General features: G+C 42.3%; 1 protein-coding gene across 3 annotated transcripts in view; it reads right to left on the reverse strand.

Moving 5' to 3' along the window:
* Positions 1–21,571, reverse strand: part of LOC135107088 (microtubule-associated protein 4-like) — a 493,319-nt gene that overhangs the window by 403,517 nt on the left and 68,231 nt on the right. For all 3 annotated transcript variants that reach the window (XM_064016728.1, XM_064016741.1, XM_064016724.1), the window contains one exon: positions 12,252–12,298. The gene's annotated coding sequence lies outside the window, so the exon portion shown is untranslated. The remainder of the gene's footprint in view (positions 1–12,251; positions 12,299–21,571) is intronic.

Consider the following 21,571-nt stretch of genomic DNA (forward strand, 5'->3'; position numbering starts at 1 on the left):
AAAACTCCACACTTTTAAGACCTCACATATTTCCCCTTATTCGTTGATTAAATTTTACCCCTTTACCAGTCAACACCTAATTACTTCCTGCACGTAGCAACTTTCAGAGCAACATCTCAGAATTATTATTTTTCTCCCTGCCACTTCTTCCCTCTATTCATTCCGCGGCCCCTATCCAGCCCTGGCACACACGAGGGTTTAGGTTGTGGTGCAATCTGATTACCTGTTCACACGCCACCTGCGAGAATTTGTCCCACTGTAGCAACTTTCATCCTATTATCTTACTGAAAGTCCACCTACAATTCGATCCTTACATCTGTCCTTCTCAATCCTAGTTCCTGTCCCATTATGTTCCCTATCTCTCTGTACACATTCTGAGTTTACCTTCAATCAGTGGAAATCATCACGCCTCTATCCACCATGAAGTTCTGATGAGATCTATTACAGTGTGGCCGCCGCAAAGGGTGGATCAAGCCTTTAATTGAATGGTTGTCATTTTCTGAGAAGGGATTCCGCCAAATCAATGTCGTTATCTTCAGCGGAGTCTGGCATACCTTCTTCAGTTTCCAACAGTTCCCTTTCACGAATTTGATTCCCTCTATTTTTGGCTTCCTCTCACGCAACTTTCATAATCGATCTGTACTGGAGCAGAAAAGCACAGTTCCTGTTCTGAAATAACTAGTGGAGTCATGTCATACCACCTTCAGTTTTCAACATTACCCTATCATGAATTATACACCTTTATTTTCATCTTTAACTCGAGTAGCTTTCATAATAGATCTATACTGGAGCAGAAAAGCACAGTTCCTATTCTGAAATCACATGTGGAGTTATACACACTTCTGGTTCACTGTAATGGATGCTCGCTGAAGACTGACTGCCAGCTGATTATGTTGAAAGATTTGTCTCTCTTCAGATCAAGGGCAAAAAAAAATTATGGACAGAAGACACTTGCTGATTGTCTTTCCCATAACAGAAAAAGAAAGCGTGATGAATAATACCTCCGGAAAATCTTTCTTGCTCCTTCTATTGACTTGAAATGAAAGTTGCACTAACCCCACTTACAAGGAATGACTAATGTACATACAAGCAACACCACAAATTCTCTCTCCCACAAAAGAAAAAGAGCCTTAAAGAACCACTGCGGAGAGTCGTTATTTCACTGACTTGAATTCAGAGTAGCACTAACTTTATTTGCCAGCAGTGACTAATGTACAAAGAAACATCAATAACTCCCTCTCCAGTAAAAGAAATAACAATATTGAAGAACTAAAGAAAATCTTACTTCCTCCTCCGATTGACTTGGATTTAGAGTAGCACTGACCCAGCCCAGGACGTGAGACTCGAGCAGGAAGCAGCAACGCACGTCCCTCCCTCCGCGCTGCGCTGAGGACGGGATCTGGGGCAAGGAGGTGACCGGTGGTGATCAGCATGCAAATCCCGTACAAGGTGATGGGCGAGGCTGACGGGGAAGGCGGCGAGGATGAAGCAAGGCGGCAATAGCTTCTCCGTCCCATCGGCCTTATCCCATCCCAACACTACTGCCACATCCTCCTCACCCATTACAGGCTACATGGTCTTCAGAGAGAGAGAGAGAGAGAGAGAGAGAGAGAGAGAGAGAGAGAGAGAGAGAGAGAGAGAGAGAGAGAGAGAGAGAGAGAGAATGTGACACGTGTCCTAAGGGAGGAAAAAATATTAAGCGTTCTAAGGTAAAATCGAATTTATCAACACTCGGCCACAGCATCATATTCCTGTACGCTGGTCTTTGTATACTAACCACAACGCCACCAGTCACTCACTTGCCTCCCCACTCCACCCACACACCCCCACCTGTCCATTACCTCGCGAAATTGTTCCCTGTCCCTGCACCTTTTCCATCCAACCTCCACCTCGCTTTTCCCCGCGTGGAATTATAATTTTCTTCTTCCGTCATCAATTTACAGCCTAATTAATCTCAGCCGTGCACTATTTCCAGCCGCTGTTTGGATAATCTTTCTGCTCTCTCTCTCCCTCCCTCTCTCTCTGTCACTCTCTCTCCCTCCTCCATTCCCTTCCTGTCCTCTGTCGTGCTTTGCCATCAGGCTTAATATCTTCCTTTCTCGGTCCGTCCTCCGCCACCGCCGCCGCTTCCTGCTGCCGCCTGCGTCCCCTGCACCACCCAAACAACATTCAGCCTTAATCGAGGTTGACTAACGGTAATCCCGCGTCCAATGTATTTCACGGGTTTCATTTGCGCGTCTAACTAGAGGTACATTTCATAAACAACGACGTCTGCAGGGGCGGGACCAAATTATTATTATATATACATAGGAAGTGTTTGTATTAAAAGCTTTACATCAAATTACTGTCTCTGCTTCAAGTCCGTTTGTGGGAATTTAGTGTTGGTTTTGTTTCTCGCTGCAGGTGGAGGTGCATATCGAGAAATGTGTTGCCTGAGGGGCCTGTTGCATGTACGTGAATGACCAAACAGCGTCACTATTAGCAACACCGGATACCTGCAGGAGAGTCGGATTCCTGTGTATTGAATATCGTAAGGAATGTTTAATGCTTCGTCCTCCAACATTTCAAAGCACTCAGACGGCGGAAACCTGCAGGAAAATATAATTTTTATGTGTTTAATGTAGTAGGGGATGTATAATTTACAAGATTTCTATCGTCTGTCGGGAAATTACAGCATGGGAGTATAAATGCATGATCCAGATCAACGTTACTAATTATTATATTCAAATCAAATTAATGACGTTTCTACACAATGGAAAGGCGAATAAGCACAGATATTTTCGGAAGCGAGACCTCTCTGGATAGCAGCGGAACTACAGGAAGGGGAGAGACACGGTCAGCAAAAACAGCTTCTATGAAGTTAGGTGTTCTGAGGCGTCTCCACCAGTTTTTCTCAACTGCTAACTTTGTACAGGGGCCTTATCCGTCCATGTATGGAGTATGCTTCACATGTCTGAGGGGTTTCCACTCATACCGCTCTTGTAAACATGGTAGAATCAAAAACTTTTTGTCTTAACTCCTCTCCTCTAACTGACTCTCTTCAGACTCATTCTCATTGCCGCAATGTTGCAACTCTAGCTATCTTCTACCGCTATTTTCATACTAACTGCTCTTCTGATCTTGCTAACTGCATGCCTCCCCTCCTCCCAGGGCCTCGCTGCACAAGACTTTCTTCTTTCTCTCATCTCTATTCTGCCCACCTCTCTAATGCAAGAGAATTCTCAATCATTCATCCCTTTCTCTGTTAAACTCTGGAACTCCCTACCTGCTTCTGCATTTCCATCTTCCTATGACTTCAACTCCTTCAAGAGGGAGGTTTCAAGACACTTATTTTTTTTATTTCTTTACTACAGCTTCGGACCCTATTCGGGGACCGGCACTTCAATGGGCCTTTTTTTTTTTTTTAATACTAGATTTTTGTTGTCCTTGGCCAGTGCCCCTCCTACATGAAAAGAAAAAAAAAGTGCAAGACAGATCAGGGAAATAACGGCAGAGGGCAGCGCGGCGACAAATTGAAGGCAATCCGTTCATTTGTTACATTAATTAGATAAGACGAAAACCTTTTGACTCCTTCCCTTTTACAAGAGTGAGTGTGTGAGTGAGTGGAGTCCCCACACACGAGAACTGCACTTCATACAGGAGTGTGCAAAGCCTTTGTGCTCCTACAGTCAGCATAGGAAGGAAAGGCGAGCCTGACAGAGCTGCCACGTAGTACTCAACTTCATCACATGTAATTCACAGAAATATGAAGTCATACATATAGACGAAAGCATTGAGACGCTGAGATATATATATATATATATATATATATATATATATATATATATATATATATATATATATATATATATATATATATATATATATATATATATATATATATATATATATATATGACGGTTCTGAGGAAAGCAGCATTATGAACCGCCGCCTTTAGGTTGTGAAGAGTGTCGAAAAAATAAAGATGCCGCGGAATGCAGGAGTGAGTTCCTGAAAAGGGAAAGCCGAGGTGTCCTCTGCTGAAAGCACTCCTTTGGTGTGTGTGTGTGTGTGTGTGTGTGTGTGTGTGTGTGTGTGTGTGTGTGTGTGTGTGTGTGTGTGTGTGTGTGTGTGTGTGTGTGTGTGTGTGTGTGTGTGTGTGTGTGTGTGTGTGTGTGTGTGTGTGTGTGTGTGTGTGTGGTGTGCGTAGTGTGTAGGTGGGTACACGGTTATATACTACTATTTACTTATTTACTTATGAATTTATTTATCTTACACACACACACACACACACACACACACACACACACACCACACCACACATAGAGCGTCATAAACCATTATGCTCTCAAATCCTTAACATAATTTCTATTATCAATAAACCTGCTACAGTGAAGTGAAGACAATCTCGAAGTCGTTCTGAATTTTTCTTCTTCATCACACAAATCTGACTTTCTTCTCCCATAATTTCATCTTGAGCCATAAACACATTTGCTTTACTGATGGTCCGGAGATTACGTTCAGTATTCACGAACCTAAAATAGTTTTGCTTTTTCGCGGTTTCAGGGAATATTCACATCCCACCATGACTTTTGTCACAGAGACAGAGTCCACGAATGCTGCCCTTCCCTTTCACTTCCGCACTCAATCGTTTTTATGCTCACTCCATTCACACCCTCTGCCTTCCCCGAGCCTCAGTTGTTTTCACAGTTTTACGTTCCATTCTCAAAAATGTCACTATGCAAACCAACACACCACCTTTGCACGTACTATTTTCATTTCTCTCTCTGTTTATCTGTCTCCCATTTCGATTATTTCCCCCTTATTCATTTTCTTTTACGGAATCACCCTTGTGTCATCTTCATAAGCAAACATTTATCTATTTGCAATTACAGGATTTTCACACAACCCCCAACTCTTTCTCTCTCTGTGTGTCTCCGTTCCCCTCAGTTTCCCGTCATTTATTATGCCATATATTCACCCTTGTCGTGTACAGCTCCTTTGTCTTTGTCCTGACACTTTTTTTATTTATTTTTTTTTTTATTCGAAGCTTCAGAGAATACTGCTACAGACACCTTCAACTGATAATTTCTACTCATCAATTCCCTTCCTTTTCCTTAGTTTCACAGGCCCTGCTCTCATTAAGCTATCAACTCCCATTGCGCTTTCTTTTCCCAAGCATCAGCGCAACAGTGCAACACAGAGATTCAACAGATACACTGCATTTGTCCATTCCCTTTCTCTTTCGGTAGTTTTCTTCACGTTGCGGCATCGCTGTAGGTCTCATTAAGCTGTCCATCCCGACCTACCCAAGCACTCTCATTCATATAAACCTACTAGATTACGTTTCAAATCATAAAGTCCATTTTTTTTCGGTTATCACGTCCTGGTCTTCCTATTCTATAATTTAAAATCCACCTGTACTTTATCCCTTTCTTCACTAACAAAAAGACTACTATGTGTCTATCATGCTTTGTTCCAGCGGTATTACAAAACCAGATAAGGTGAGCTGGTACTTCAAAACTACGCTTCCCCCTCACACGTGTGTAATTATCATCAAGAGTCATAATTACGAAGGGGTTAAATGTTCAGACTTGTATCTTGTTAACTGGTGAGTGGTTCAGACAACTCTTTGCATTACCGACCAATGTGTCTCGGCCCTTCATTAATAATATAAACGAATAAACAAAAAGGCTTGCCTCAGTGGAACATTGTACGCTCAAGAATATAATAGTTGTTTGGCAAAAAAAATGTTTAAAATCCGACATCAATAGATACGTTATTTTTATATGACCATATTTCATCAAACAGATATTGTTAACTGCTTGTAATTATATAATTATATAATGCATTATATAAATAAAAGTCTAATCCTTTGAAATATTTGATTAATCTCATGCAATGTGCCTTTTTTTTATATCTTTTATCAGTTTTCACGAGTTTAAATTAAAGGAGATGCAATTCATTAACTCATCCTTCGCCCTTACCAGCCAACAGGGAACAAAGAATGCACTATAAAGACAGCAAGTCCAGCAAGTCCAGTACAACGCAATGATGAGCATTTACATAGAATTACGAAGTTATTTAAGAGACCTTTTAGTGAGAGCTTCTCACAGTGAATATGTCAGCTAGAAAACATTAAACTACGCTACTTATAAATCGCCAGTAGAAGGAAAAGTGCCATACCACCCACCACCGATATGGCACCGCCATACTGGCCACCACCGTTATGGCATATGCCATACTGAACACCATTTGCGATGGATACGGACAGGGTACGGGGTGACATAGGCCAAAGTGGAACGTGTTTTTATCGATCAGGAATGACGTCCCTGGTGACAAGCTAGTTTTGGTTAGTGGGGTGGGGGCGGAATGTGCTGTTGCTCAGCTGCGCATAGTGCACGGGTGCGCGTGCTGGCGCGCGGGCGTGCGGGCGCGCGTGCTCGCGGAAGGACGTGCTGGCGTTCGGGTGTGTGCGCGTGTGGGTGGGCGCGGTGGTGATATATATATATATATATATATATATATATATATATATATATATATATATATATATATATATATATATATATATATATATATATATATATATATATATATATATATATATATATATATATATACACATAGAACCACATCTCTCCAAAAAAAATATAACAACTAACTGCACTGCCACCAACAAAAGTACAAAAGGGGTCACCTACACCACGCAAACAGTCACACCTCCCATAACTCTCACACAAAATTATGGCGCATATCACTCTAACACGTTCATGCGGCCACTCATCCCACCCACGTGTCACATATGAGAGCGAGAGAGAGAGAGAGAGAGAGAGAGAGAGAGAGAGAGAGAGAGAGAGAGAGAGAGAGAGAGAGAGAAATACATAGACCTAAGAGTTTATAATGTTAAACTGAAACTGACATTATTATTCCTAAATAAATCACAATCATCTCTCTCTCTCTCTCTCTCTCTCTCTCTCTCTCTCTCTCTCTCTCTCTCTCTCTCTCTCTCTCTCTCTCTCTCTCTCTCTCTCTCCTTCGTTAAACCATCGTCCCCTCGTCACTACTTCAAATGAGTGCTCCATTCCCTAAAGAATAATTACTCTTCTTTGTAAACTCCTCCTACTTCTTTTCTCTTTAACGCCGCAAGCAGTAACAGACACGTCACGAGTTTGGAGGACAACGAGAGTTCCTGAAAGTTCCTCCAGGAAGGGTCGTGCGGCAGAGAGCATAAAGATGTATATTACGCCTGAGAGAAAAATAATAGGGAACATGACTGGTGGGACGGAGAACACACGTGAGAACGAAGATTGGATGACATTTGCAAGGTTGTCACTGTGTTATCAGAAAGTCCATCTTGGAAGAGATTCTATCCTTACTTCTGCTGACTCAGAACTCGGTAATGCTATTGACGTTTTCAGGTTAATCTGTTTAATATTTTAAGACTGAAGGTTGGCGAAGTACTGTGACAATTTCTTCGAAGGCAATAGATCCTTAGGAAAAGTATTGTTCCCGGTAAAGTTCATCTATTGTTAATAATTCGATTCCAGAAAAATTTCTGCCATGCTTCTAAGGTCCTTTTGGAGAAATAACTTTTTCAGCTAAAGTTCAACGAGATAAGAGAAGGCAGCCCTTCAGCGCAACGCGTCACTAAAAATATTCAAGACCTGGTAAAGTTTTCGTTTATTCCTTAACAAAGAATGAAAGTTTATAAACAACGTGTTTTCATTTCCTATCCCGAAAACAAATTTCCTCTGAAATATTTCAGGAGGGAGAGCGACGCGCGTGTCTCCCAATCCCGGTCGTTATGCAGCCAAGGCAGCTCCTCAGCTGCGGGGAAACGCGCCGCGGACGCCTCGGAAAACTACGGTACTACGGACTAAAAGGGGTACAATTCGGTCCGATGAAGCCGATTGTCCGTAGGTAGAGACACTAAGCATTAGGTTACGTTAGGAGTGGCTAATATCAACAATTACATTACGAAAGACAGAAGAATAAATACAGTACTGTACTGTACTTTTAATGAGGCACACCATGCCGTCCCATGTTATCCACACACAATGGGGCATTAGTAATTCTTCAATAAAATTCCATACTGATGTTGACAATACGTAAAAAACATAAATATAAAACATGGTGGTAGGACTTGCAAAGGGAGAAGATTTTGGTGTTCTGTTATCACTCACTGCTCTCCTTTACTTGCCCCACTCCTATCCTCACATATCCATATACAATGAAGCAATAGTAATTTGCCAATAAAACCTCAAAAAGTAGTTGACAATTACGTAGAAATATATAAAATACCTTGGTGATGCTTTGATGCTGTCACCTCGATATGGTGCGCAGGCGCGCTGGTGTCACCCAGGAGAAATTTGGATCCGGGAGAGATTTGGCACAACACCATACTGCCGAGGTGTGTGTGAGCGTACACGTTACTCTTCGCTTCTAAGGTGACATCTAAAATTTACACCAATTTGTACTGCATTCACCGCAGAAACATATTGATAATTAATTTATTGTTTATTCTACAAAGTCGTGACGCCATACATTTTCCCTTCGCCTCCCTCGCCCCCCGACCTGCAGCACACACGCGGGAGCGCCACCGAGAAGCATGCATCTATCCCACTCCCTGCTCGATCTCTTCCCATACCGTTGTTATCCTGGCCAGTCGTTCCAATGACCAGTGACATGCCATTTTCATGCTTGCATTCGTTCCTTTATGCGACTGCGAGTTTTACTTTGATAAGTGCACAGCGCGTGTTGACACAAGGAAATTGCCTGTGCATTAGTATTGAGATTGGCTAGATCCTCGCTGCCGAGCCTTGCCCATCACGTAGCAACAAATAGCACGGGATCTGATTGCATAGTCTCCGGGCCCTGTGCCTCTAAGCCAGCACCGCTCCTCCCTCGTCTTACCTGTATTAAAAGATATAATATAACTAAGAAGCGTAGTTTCATTTTTTACACGAACAATGAGCGCGTAGAAAGTCAATGCATCGATCTCTAAAAACATGCCTCATGCTTCTCCACGCCCTTGTTGGATATTAATACCCTTCGTATTATATTTCCCTTCGACCCAGACCCTCCCGTGGGCCATATCCAGCACGCTTTCCTGTGCAATATAAGGCCCCCCTTGGGAAGCCAGTGCACACACACACACACACACACACACACACACACACACACACACACACACACACACACACACACACCTTCCCTCCCTTCCTTTCCTCCTGCCTTCGATTCTCTACATGAAAGTTGCAGTTTACAAGCGAGGCCACGCACACCCGCCACCTAACCAAGCAACACCTCTCCGCTACATTGTAAGTAGTGACCGTTCCACCTCTCAGTGTTACCATATCAGTACCAGAAAGTATGTAAGGTCTGTATTATAACGTATCGGAGTAATAAATGAGAGGGGACGTTAGGAAGTCATCAATGTGTTGGCTATAGAGCAGTTTTTTGTGTATGTTTTGGGGGAGAGGATAGGAAATAGTCTCTCTCTCTCTCTCTCTCTCTCTCTCTCTCTCTCTCTCTCTCTCTCTCTCTCTCTCTCTCTCTCTCTCTCTCTCTCTCTTTTCCCTCCAGCGTGGCTCAGAAGGTATTCAATGGAAGAGGCTGCCGCGCAATAGGACGGAACACAAGACGGGGAGGGATGTGGAGGCAAGACATTTGTAACTCTCCTTGGGCGACGGTTCTCTTTAACGACCCAGTTCCTTCCGCTGGTTCGGAATATCTCCTCCCGAAATTGATTGGTGCATGTAAAGGCAGATTTATTGGCGATCCCCGACGCTCCTTAAGCTAATTTGTTCTCCTGATTGTTGTGTTTGTTGGTGCTTGTTGTGTTAATGTGGTTACTGTGAGTGGTTTATCATGTACGGGCGTAATACTTTCATTGTTTAAGACTGGAAGACTAGTTGATTTCGGTAATTATCAATTTTTATGCTTGTATTATGAAAGTCTGTTTATGCTCATGTTAATCTGATTATTGTTGTCTTATATTTATTATGTATATATGTAATATCTTCATCATTTGGAGCTTAATTAATTTAGTATCAATATAGATATTTATATTATGAAAGTCTGTTTATGCTTGCTGTGTTAATGTGATTATTCTAAGTTTGTATTGCTTTATTATATATACAGATATGTGGAATAGCTTCATCATTTCAGGTTATAGGTTAAATGATTTAGTTAACAGTATTCATACAGGTAAGCGTGTCATGAAAGTTAATGTTTATGTCCACTGATGCTTGTTGTGTTAATACCTAAATTGTGATGAAAACGATTGATAATGACAACAATAATTTTTGTGTTTCAGGTTGTTATGTTTACTACACAACACCGAGGTCAGACAGATAAGAACATAAGAACATCAAGTCATCAAGCCATCAAGCCTACACGTGGCAGTCCCTGTTCTCTAATGTAAAATTGAAATGCATAATATAAAACTCACATTCCTGATAAAGAACGTCCACGGACAGAACTGCAAAGGATTAACCCAGTTTTTCCTCAAATGTTTAGCATTACGTCACTAAAAAAGACGCAGATCAATAGAACACGACAAAAAATTTTCCCACGTGGGTGTTTAGGGTGACGGCAGAGAGAGAGAGAGAGAGAGAGAGAGAGAGAGAGAGAGAGAGAGAGAGAGAGAGAGAGAGAGAGAGAGAGAGAGAGAGAGAGAGACATAGCAGCCCTCCTATTCAATGGCTGACACACTCAGGTGCTTTCAAAAGGGCACGTGATTGAAGGGCTTACCTAGAATAGAAACAAACTCCAGGCAATGATGTTTTGAAACTGACCAAAGACCAACGCTTATTCAGAGAGAGAGAGAGAGAGAGAGAGAGAGAGAGAGAGAGAGAGAGAGAGAGAGAGAGAGAGAGAGAGAGAGAGAGAGAGATTGTTTGATTAATTTATTCAGCAAGGAAACGCGTCAGGCTACATAAATACACTATGGAAACACTCTTGACAATATAAACTCATAATTCAAATAATCATATCATGAAGGCAAGCAGGTTATGGTGACGCAGCAGAAACCCACCAGGACTACACGTGGCAGCGCAGTCCCTTCATGAAACATGCCTACCTGCACCTGAGATTCATTAAGAGCTTCACCTGATGGAAACAGCCACGCCTACCTCCCGTTATTCCCACGTCCACTCCATCTATCACTCCTCCTTTGTTTCTTCATTCACCCATTCACTCATCAGATTACTCGCTCACACACACGCACGCACACACACACACACACACACACACACACTCATCGCCGGCCTAATCGTTCAGTTTCAATGCAACGCAGAGGGAGAGGCTGGAGAGAGACCGTGGCCAGGGTCGTGGATGCTTGGCCCTTCATACGCCAGGTGTGGGAACACCCTCTAGACCCTTCTCACCTCACCCCCCTCTCCATCCCCGGCAGCTGTCTCCAAACAAGCATTCCTGCAGTTTGACAAAACTACTAAACAACCACCGCCAGCGCTACCACCACCTCACCCTCCCAACGCCCTCCCCACCGCGGTGAGAGAGAGAGAGAGAGAGAGAGAGAGAGAGAGAGAGAGAGAGAGAGAGAGAGAGAGAGAGAGAGAGAGAGAGCAAATACCATAGAATACTACACCTACATCCTCGAAAAAAAAAATAAATAAATAAATAAAAACAGTAATACAAAACTCCACGCAAAATATAAAACCCACAAAAAAAAATGTATAAAAAAAATATCTAAAAATCCCAAAACAAGAAAACCAAAATATTGAGCTAAATCCTAACCCACACTTCCGTTCCCCCCCCCCGCAAAAAAAAAAAAAAAAAAAATCAAGTAAATAAATAAAATAAATAAAAAAAATAAAATGAATAAATGAATAAATAAATAAACAAAAATATACAAAAGAAAAAAAAAGCGGTAGCATACGGTTTACCTTCAGTGACCCGTGGAGCGACACATGGGGAAATATTTTCTGTGAATGTTACAAAACGTTGTCTCGCAGCCTCACGCAACACTCATGAGAGTTTTTGTCCTACGCTTCCTGTCTCCGCGCGCCTGTCTCTGTTTACTCTTTCTGCATATTACTCTCTTCTCCTGTAGTTGCATGAATATTAATATGAAATGCAAAGTGCACACACACACAAAGCTCTCTCTCTCTCTCTCTCTCTCTCTCTCTCTCTCTCTCTCTCTCTCTCTCTCTCTCTCTCTCTCTCTCTCTCTCTCTCTCTCTCTCTCCGTATGCTTCGTTTTCTTTGAGGGGAGACAATAAAGACACTAAACATCTTGCACTTACTTCACAGCGGGTGTGTCTGGGAGCCCCTGTTGCCCGCCACGGTCTGCCTGAAACAGGAAAAACATAATTCATAAGTAGAGAAGTCTTCTTCCACTTTAATCCTATGTACAGAGTAAGAAAATTATCTTTTTTTTCCGTAGATTTTATATTCATCCTTATTATCGGAGAAACGCATCTCGCCCCTCCGCCTCAGTGCGCTGGTCGTCTGCACCTCTGAATCAATCCTCCTTTCCGTAAGTGCAGAGTCTCATCTTTCTCGCCTTCTTGAGTTTATCGTTTACCAATGCTTCTTCCGTGTCTTAGAGAGAGAGAGAGAGAGAGAGAGAGAGAGAGAGAGAGAGAGAGAGAGAGAGAGAGAGAGAGAGAGAGAGAGAGAGTGCACTTGCCGCCACCATCATCAGTCATCATTATCATCATCATCACTTGTCGATTACTGCCGAAGAATATGCCACAGTACAAAAGCCCAGGGAAACATTTGCGTCAACATTTCATCACCTGTAAACATCTTGTAAACACTTTTCATATGATTAGCACAGATATACCAACACTACCCTTTGCATAACATACGTACATACACACATTAATCAGAGTTTCCTCTAAAAGAACATCTGGGTCAACATTTCATCCCCTGCAAACATCTTGTAAATACTTTTCATATGATTAGCACAGATATGTCAACACTATCTTTGCATAATAAGCATATATGCACACCAGTATAAATTCCCCTTAAATAAATACCTTTAAACACCCGTAAATAGTTTCCTTATGATTAGTAGAGGTATACCAACACCATCCTTTGGACACACACCAATATAGGCTTCCCCAAAAAGGACTGCTCGTCTGTGCGTGTCGGCGACAGGCTGATGGCACAAGGCCACTTCTCGCCAGCTGTTGATGCCACTCCTTCCCGCGGCAATACAGCTTAGTGCGCGGAACGCTCCTCCCTACTAAGCAAATTGAACCGATCACACGGATGAGCAGTCTAGTCAAGCACCTGCACCAGCCTGTTCCATCAGTGTCACGGGGAGAGCAATGCCTAACCTGTTCTTTTTAGCCACCCACCCTCAGCGTCTCGTGGTAAGAAGGGGGAAAAATTGAGTAATTATTAAAGGTGTAAGATATAAAAAGAGGGAGATAAGGTCTTGTTTAGGCTTTATTTGAATATTCCTTTTTTATCTAAAGTCTAGCGAGAGTTTCGTGCCTGATATGCATCTAGTGCAAGTGGTATTGGTAAGTCCTTTATACACAAGGGAGGAAGATCAAAGACGAGATAAGAAAAAAGCCAATTAATTACCCATTTAGTACAAGCAGTATTGGTATATCCTTTATCCTTCATCGAACCGTTAACGGAAGATATTTTTATACACAAGGGAGGAAGATCAAGGGCAAAAAGACAAATTCAAAATAAATCTTTAATTTTGTCTCGCAGAAAGAGGAAAAAACAAGAATTCTGAAGCAAGAAGCAGCGCGGTTGGAGACGCCTCATAACTCCTCTTTTCAACAAGGTCAAGTCGCGGGAATGAGGAGAGCTGTAAACATGTTGATCATATAACACCACGTGGGTGTATCCTGACGAGTGTTTTCCTCACAAGCAACGTTACTTTCAAGGAGAATCACAATTGTCGTTCATAACCCCCCAGAGCATCACATACCCTCCGAAGGTGCACTGGCTAGCTATATTGAAACACTTACCTACTTAATTTTTAGAGAAGTGGCAACTGAGCGGCGTTAATTTTATCTTTTCGCATCCCTTGGTCAGACTCCCTAAGATACACATCCATAACAAATACAGCACTCTTTATATACAAGTGTTTCTCCTCTACTCATCCCGTATGGTACAGGCGCACCAACAACACTTCAAACTGCACTGGAAACGTGGATGTGAATCATAGCCATGCATCAGTGCCCGGACGTGGAGGGGACTAGCAATATCGCAGGTAGAGCCAGCCTCAAGGTGACCTAACAGAGGTGATAAAAACAAACCCCCAACCTACACAGGCTGAGCATACACGAGCGGGCGAGGGAAGGCAGAATATAAAAGACAAAATATAAGCTGAAAGCGGAGCAGCTTCCTCTTCAAGTCGATAATCAGCAGCTGTCTTGCCTCGGTTTCCCTCGTGTTCCGCCCCGCCTTGTTGCCTTGGGTGGCTATAAATACCAGCGCGCCGCTTATTACAGCTCATCCTCCTCGTGTAGTACGGTCTTGCTAATTATTTTACCTCGTGACACTTCAAACCCGAGGAAATCTCCCGGACGCGGCTTTTTTTTTTTTTTTAGGGTAATCTTAAAGTCCTCCAGCAATCTCGTCTTTAATGTCTGCTCAGCATGCAATCAGCGCAGTTCTGGAGCCGTTTGCCTCTTTACTGCCTAGCAATCCTATCTGCCCACAATGACCAGAAGGGAGAAGAGCCTCACTAAAATTCTATTCCCTCGTCGTGTTGAGGCAGTTCTAACTTGCCAAAGGTGCTCGGAGCATACGTATAAGCAAGTACGTAGCATGAAGGAGAATAACACCGAACAGTCCAGGGGAAAGCAACGTCGTGGTCACTAATATAAAGAAAAGAGTATTCCAGTTCATTAAAGCCCTTCACATTCATGAAAGCAGTGGACAAGGAAAACCAGCAGCGGGTCTCATTAAATATCCCACTAGACACGAAAATATCCAATTAAGGGTGCGAGGGAGTTAAAAATGGCAATTTGGTTCTCCAAAGTTTTAATTGCCTCAGAGCAGCCACATGTAGAGAGGAAGAAGCTTGGCAGCTGAAGAAATAGCTTGGAGAAAACGGACAATTAGCAAGAGACAATAAACGCAATGAGATCCTTCGGAAAACAGGAGACGACGCTAAGGAGACTCTTGCTCCTCCGCGGGAAAGTTTGCTGCTGGACTTTGCTTTTACTGGAGAATATTCAATTTACTTCACAGATTCTCGTGGTGTAAGTTAGCAAATCCACTGGTTGAAATTGACGTCATAAAATTTTCCACAATTAAGTATAGCTAAATATACGTATTTGTAGAGCCTTTTTTTTTTCAGAATATTTATAACCATTTGTACATTAATGTCGGGAAGGATTAAAGTGACACGAACAAGTTGAACACACAAATCATCGCTTATTGCTTTTCCGACACATAACAGCTGTTCAATGCGCCACAAGTGTGAGATTATTCATGGGATGCAGAGCTGCCGCCGTTCACCCGTATGTTACAAGCGTCCGGCAGCGCTGACGTGAGGGCCGCATCAGTTTGTTAACACGGAAATATAGATATACATTTTTCATTCACACATGCAATGGATTCAGAAGCACAACACCTCTCACTGTGGGCGTGGCCTTTAATCACCACCGATACTGACCCATCGCAAGCAAATGGTTTAGCCAAATACATCAATTGATCACATTGATGACACGCATGCACGGTTATTCCATCAACGATCAAAGCTTGTTTATTATTCTCACTGCCACTTACAAAATAAAATATTTGCCTTACTGGCGGTCATCTGTACACCACGAACAGGGAAAAGCTGATTGGTACTATTTTGATTTCTATGCTATACGTGACCTATAGACACTAGCAAAGGCGTAACAATTGAAACTCTCTTCTCTTCCATGGTTTCCACTGGTAAACTCTGAAACTGTCTGTCTGATTACATCTTCCCTTCTTTTTTTTTCACCTTCCTACGACCTGAACACTTGTAAGAGAGAATAATCGTCACCTAGCTATGAATCTGTTTGCCTTGATTACGTAGAGTATGGACAGAAAACTTGACATTGCACCCCATACCACTGTTCTTCCATGTTTTCCTCTGTAGCTCGACATAAGGATATACAAGGAAACTTCAAAGGAGACAGCAACTGGTATTGCATGGTGAAACTAGCTGGAAGTATATATCTCAGTAAAGAATTCCTGCGTCTTACCAACACAAAGGCAAAGGCGACTGAGAAAATCAACGTGGTGACCCCAAGGAAGGATGCATGCTTCAGTTACATCGATGTGACGTCCAGCAGAATCACATCAAGGCTACAGTGGCGGTGAATAGTAAATACTTAATTTATCCATACATTTTTTTTATAGAAGCAATTATGTAGCATTCATCACAACAAAACCACAACGGGAGCGAGGGGGGGTCGGGGCCACTGGCTACATAATGCATGCAGCGTATAATACCGCGCCATTAAAGATGAGATAGAGAAGTAATATGTCAGTAGCAGGAAAGCCAGGCCGCAAATTCAGTTTACAATACACACTCGTTCTTTACCGACCAGCAGCCGTGGGTGTAGGACGGCCAGCTGACTCGCTTGCCCGTCGCCTGGTCACCTGTCCTCTCCTCTCCATGCGCAGGATTCTTCAGGGCAACACGAGTAGGAAGGCAATTAAAAGTTGTTACTATTGATAGGAATTCATTGGATGGTTCTTAGAAAAATTGTGATGAAAGGACGAAGTGAGAGAGAGAGAGAGAGAGAGAGAGAGAGAGAGAGAGAGAGAGAGAGAGAGAGAGAGAGAGAGAGAGAGAGAGAGAGAGAGAGAGAAACCTGCCAACAGACTAACAGAAAGATAGACTGAGATACGCAGACAGACCAACAGACAGCCGGACAAACCAACAGACAGACTGACAGGAAGGGCAACAAACAGGCGGACAGACTCAGAATTCCAGTTACATATCACTCTCTTTCTTTTCATATATATATCTATAGAAAGTGATCTCCCACCCGAGTCTGGTAGAGCAGGTGCCATCAAACCCACACACATTTATTGCCTGCACCCAGCTGGTAACCCAATCTGTGTGTGTGTGTGTGTGTGTGTGTGTGTGTGTGTGTGTGTGTGTGTGTGTGTGTGTGTGTGTGTGTGTGTGTATCATTATACTACACCACAGCTCAGCGGCTTTGCTTATATTTCAACCTTGGACAATATTGCAGGTATTGAAATATTCTACAAAATCCCACCCGTGATTAATACTACACCAAGGCAAATATCAGTAATAAACGAGTATTCAATCTGCACTTCTCGCGGCGCCTCACCGGTGGATCGTGAAGTGCTGTAAACATGAACAAATATGATGGACTGGAAATGCATTTAAATATTGCGAGTTTTGACCGAAGGCGATGATCGGTGGAAGGATAAAACCTGCTGGCTCAGGGCATCAGGTGGAAATAATCTGATATCAAACTAGAATACAAAAGCATTGCCCTTTTTTTAATACTAACTGTATTCTTCAGTTCTCAATCATAATCTCTGTACTTATCACATGTCACATAATACACACAGCCTCCACTTAAGGTGATTATGAATTAGTTGGAATTTGAATAGATCATAAAAGTACTGCTCTTTTTATCAACACGGCCTTTAGTTCTCAGTCTCTATATTTATCACATGTCCAATATAAAACACACAGCCTCCAGGTGACATTGGAAATTAGATCACATTTTACTCTTCAACTAATCTGACACCACACTAGAACACAAAAGCGCTGCCCTTTTTCTTAACGCCATCTGAGTCTTCAATTCTCGCTCGTGATTTATACTTATCACACGTCATATAATTTGCACAGACTTCACTTAGGGCAACAATAAAATTTAGGTCGCGTTTGACTATCAAGCCAGTCTAACACCACACTAAAACACAAAACCACGGCCCTTTTCTTAACACCATCCCCAGTCTTCAGTTTTCACTCGTGATCTCTACTTATCACACGTCATATCACCCGCACAGTTAAGGTGACAACAAAAACTTAAGATCGAATTTGACTATCACGTTCATTTATCCAGGCTGAGGAAAGGTTGGACAGCAAACTAGATTGGTCACTTCAGAGGCAATCATATTCTGTAAAACGGCCCAGTAAAACCCGGAGTCTGAATTCCACCGACATTTCTGCTTCACGGTGCGTTGCTCTAAGCTGGTTTTGCTGACACTTGGTCCTGCATTAATGTCCCGTGTGTGTTTCCTTGCTCTCACCCGCACACACACACACACACACACACACACAATATGCATAAAAAAAATGGATCCAAACTGATGATATTATTAATGCCATCATCATTTTCTGAGGTTAATCTTGACATTGTTTGCTTTTTTTTCCACGATTTCATATTAAGTAAGTCTTGGCTGTGTAGTTATCAACACACACACACACACACACATACACACACACACAAAAAAAAAAAAAACACAATTTATAAAAGAACCTCACTGCAGGAGAAATAAAGTTTGAATGGCACCAGAAAATATTCACAAATTTCAGCATGTATATTTCTTGCGGGAGCGTTTGATAACACGAGGAAACCCATGAAGATCTGTGGTGTGCATCGTGGTGTGTGTGAAATGTGTTATTTCCCCTCCGTTGTGGCGGGGCGCGAGGGGAAAAGATGGACCTTGAACGCGCTGCAGAGGCTATTGGTGGAGGGAAGGGGAGGGGTGGAGAGGAAGGGGAGGGAAAGTGGAAGGGGATGGGAATAGAGGGAGGGCACCGCGGGGAGGCTGTGGGAGGGGACGATGACAAAAGAGATGGTAGGAAAAAGCGGTGATAAAATAGGAAAAGACGGAGATGAGGTGGGAAAGACGGGAGGAGATGAAGACAGGATAAGTGCAAAGAGGAAGAGAAGATTGGGATAAGATTGGAACCGCTGCTTGACAAAGGACACTGACGGACGACCGAAAGGTGTCAATGAGATGAAGAGAAGAAATGGTCGTTCAGTAAGAGAAGCTCCTGATGATTTAACGCCTTGATCCGGGACTGAATGCAAGGTGACGTGTGGATACCCTGCTAGTGAGCTGCGACCGTGTAATCCCTGTGATTATCAAGCTTAAACATTTATTACTGTGATGCGATATAACTCTGGAATTAAACACGTGGCTCTTTGTGCAAACGAGATTGTATGTTCTTAAGCCTTATTACTCCAGCAAGAATTTCGTCCATACATAATATGGGTTATTTCTTTACCGTATATAAATTTGTGGATATTTGTTTTTTGTGATTTTTTTTTTTTTTTTTTTTTTGTGGCATTTCGTGAGAGCATGAAGTAAGGAATCTTTCTTAACTCCTTCACTACTGTGGTCGTCCTCTACTAACATTAGCAGCACAAGAACACAAGGAAATACGTTGCAAGAAGCCATGAGGGCTACACGTGGCAACCCCTGTGTGAAACATACCTACCTATTTCCACCTATCATCACCAAACACAACTTTGTCACTGTACCAAATGTCTGCATAATAACCACGCACAGAAAAAATACGAAGAGCAGGTTATTTTTGTCTTTTTATAACCTACAGAACTATTTAAGAGATCTATATAAACAGTAAATGTCAGAAGACTTGCAAGTGATTCCAGGAAAAAAAAAATATACAGGAGTTAAAGGGTTCATTACATCTTTGGAAAATATTCGCTGAAAATCCAGGTTTGCTGTCCAGTCCATTTACAATTGAGAGTATTAGCTAACTGACTTACGCATCCCAGTCCTTCACTATTATCTCCAGGCGGACAATCCACTATTAAAACTACAAATTTAGAAATCTCCAGTTAGCCAATTAGAGCAATACTACTCGTGCTTTCCCCCAAATCTCCCACAGTCATTAGCTAAAGTTATGCAGAAAATATTATAGCGTAAAAAAGTATGTACGGTTTGAGGTGGGAAGGAAGGACAGAATACATACCATTAAATTACCAAATGCACTTGTATTAACAACATCTAGTCTTCATAATGGCTGAAGTTACCTCATCTCCGTGCTCCAAGAAACATGATGCTCTCTCTTGCTCGCTCTCTCGCTCTCTCGCTCTCTCGCTCTCTCGCTCTCTCTCTCTCTCTCTCTCTCTCTCTCTCTCTCTCTCTCTCTCTCTCTCTTTCTTTCTCTCCACACAACAGTAACCAGTCCTCCCCCGAAAAAAGGTGGAGGCACATGACCAGTGAAACTATTCCCAGCGAGGCTCCATCACATGAGAAATTTGCAACACACAAGCACTGCAGCTTTACACGAGTGAGAAGGAAACCAAAAGCACGATTGCAGCAGAGACGCTCTTCATACATTTACATACGTGTTGAGTGCTCATTGGCAGCGGCACCAGCATCACCAAGACTTGTGAGCACACCTGGCGCTTCTCTAAAATTGAGCATCCAAGAATTATCAACATTACTTCAGATTATTTGGTAGACGAGCGCAGCAGTTCCCAGCCACAGTTCATCAATACACTGCAAACCAAGGAATCGTTGTTAACCTGCCTATGACCTACACACACTGGCGCTTCTCTAAAACCGGACATTCACCGATCATGAATATTACCCACTCTTCAGACTGTGTTGTAGCCGAGCACATCATTTCCCAACCACAGCTCATGGATACAGTGCAGGTCCAAGGAGAGGGAGTTTTCAATGCACTTCTCGTGATAATTTTGGACTTGCCTTTGAAGTGTTTTCTCTAGGGTCTGGTGACTTTAGTGAGCTTTTCTTTGCCAGTTCTTGTTGTCCTTGGCCAGAACCATTTTTAAGTCTTTTATCTCTGTCGGTTCCCCTGTCACCTGTCTTCTAAGGAACTGGTTCTCAAACAGAGTGGTGAATGACTCAGTAATCAGGTTGTTAGTGCCGAACTTTAAAAGATTGGGCAAATTTATGGGTGGGGATGATAGGTGAAAATAGGTAAGCTTAAAATTGGGACCGCCACGAGTAGGCCCGATGACCTCTTTTATCTTTACGATTTTATGGAAAACATGATAGAATATAAACTTCTTTTTTTTTATACTGGACCATATTACCATTTCGGATCGAGTCACATTGGGTTATTTTGTCCAAGGTTCTTCACAGCACTCCGAAGAACACCATGATAAATGAAAAGTTGAGTAGGTTCTTTGTTAAATCATGTTATAATTTTGAGTCACATTGATTTTATATTCATTTGTACATCAGCCCGTGTGTGTGTGTGTGTGTGTGTGTGTGTGTGTGTGTGTGTGTGTGTGTGTGTGTGTGTGTGTGTGTGTGTGTGTGTGTGTGTGTGTGTGTGTGCGTGCGCGCGCGCGTCAACAATTGTTCTCGTGTATTTATTTAAGCAACCTTTCATTACATTTGAATAATAGGATTAATAACAATCATCGAGAACACAAAAAGCCGCGTCATTTGAAAACAATGCACCGTAAAAAAAAAAGTCATAACTCCTTTATAACAAAAATATAAAAAAAAAAAAAACGCTTAAATATTTTTGATAGCTGTAGAATTCAATTACCAATGAGCTTTTTTTTTTTTCCTTCATGCAGTGGGAGGGGAGCAATTAATATAAACGAGATCAAAGGAAAAGACCAGACTTTCCTGATCCACTGAAGAACGGAATGTTAAGAGAAAGATC

The sequence above is a fragment of the Scylla paramamosain genome, chromosome 14 (genome assembly GCF_035594125.1).
Source record: "Scylla paramamosain isolate STU-SP2022 chromosome 14, ASM3559412v1, whole genome shotgun sequence".
NCBI classification, from domain to species: domain Eukaryota; kingdom Metazoa; phylum Arthropoda; class Malacostraca; order Decapoda; family Portunidae; genus Scylla; species Scylla paramamosain.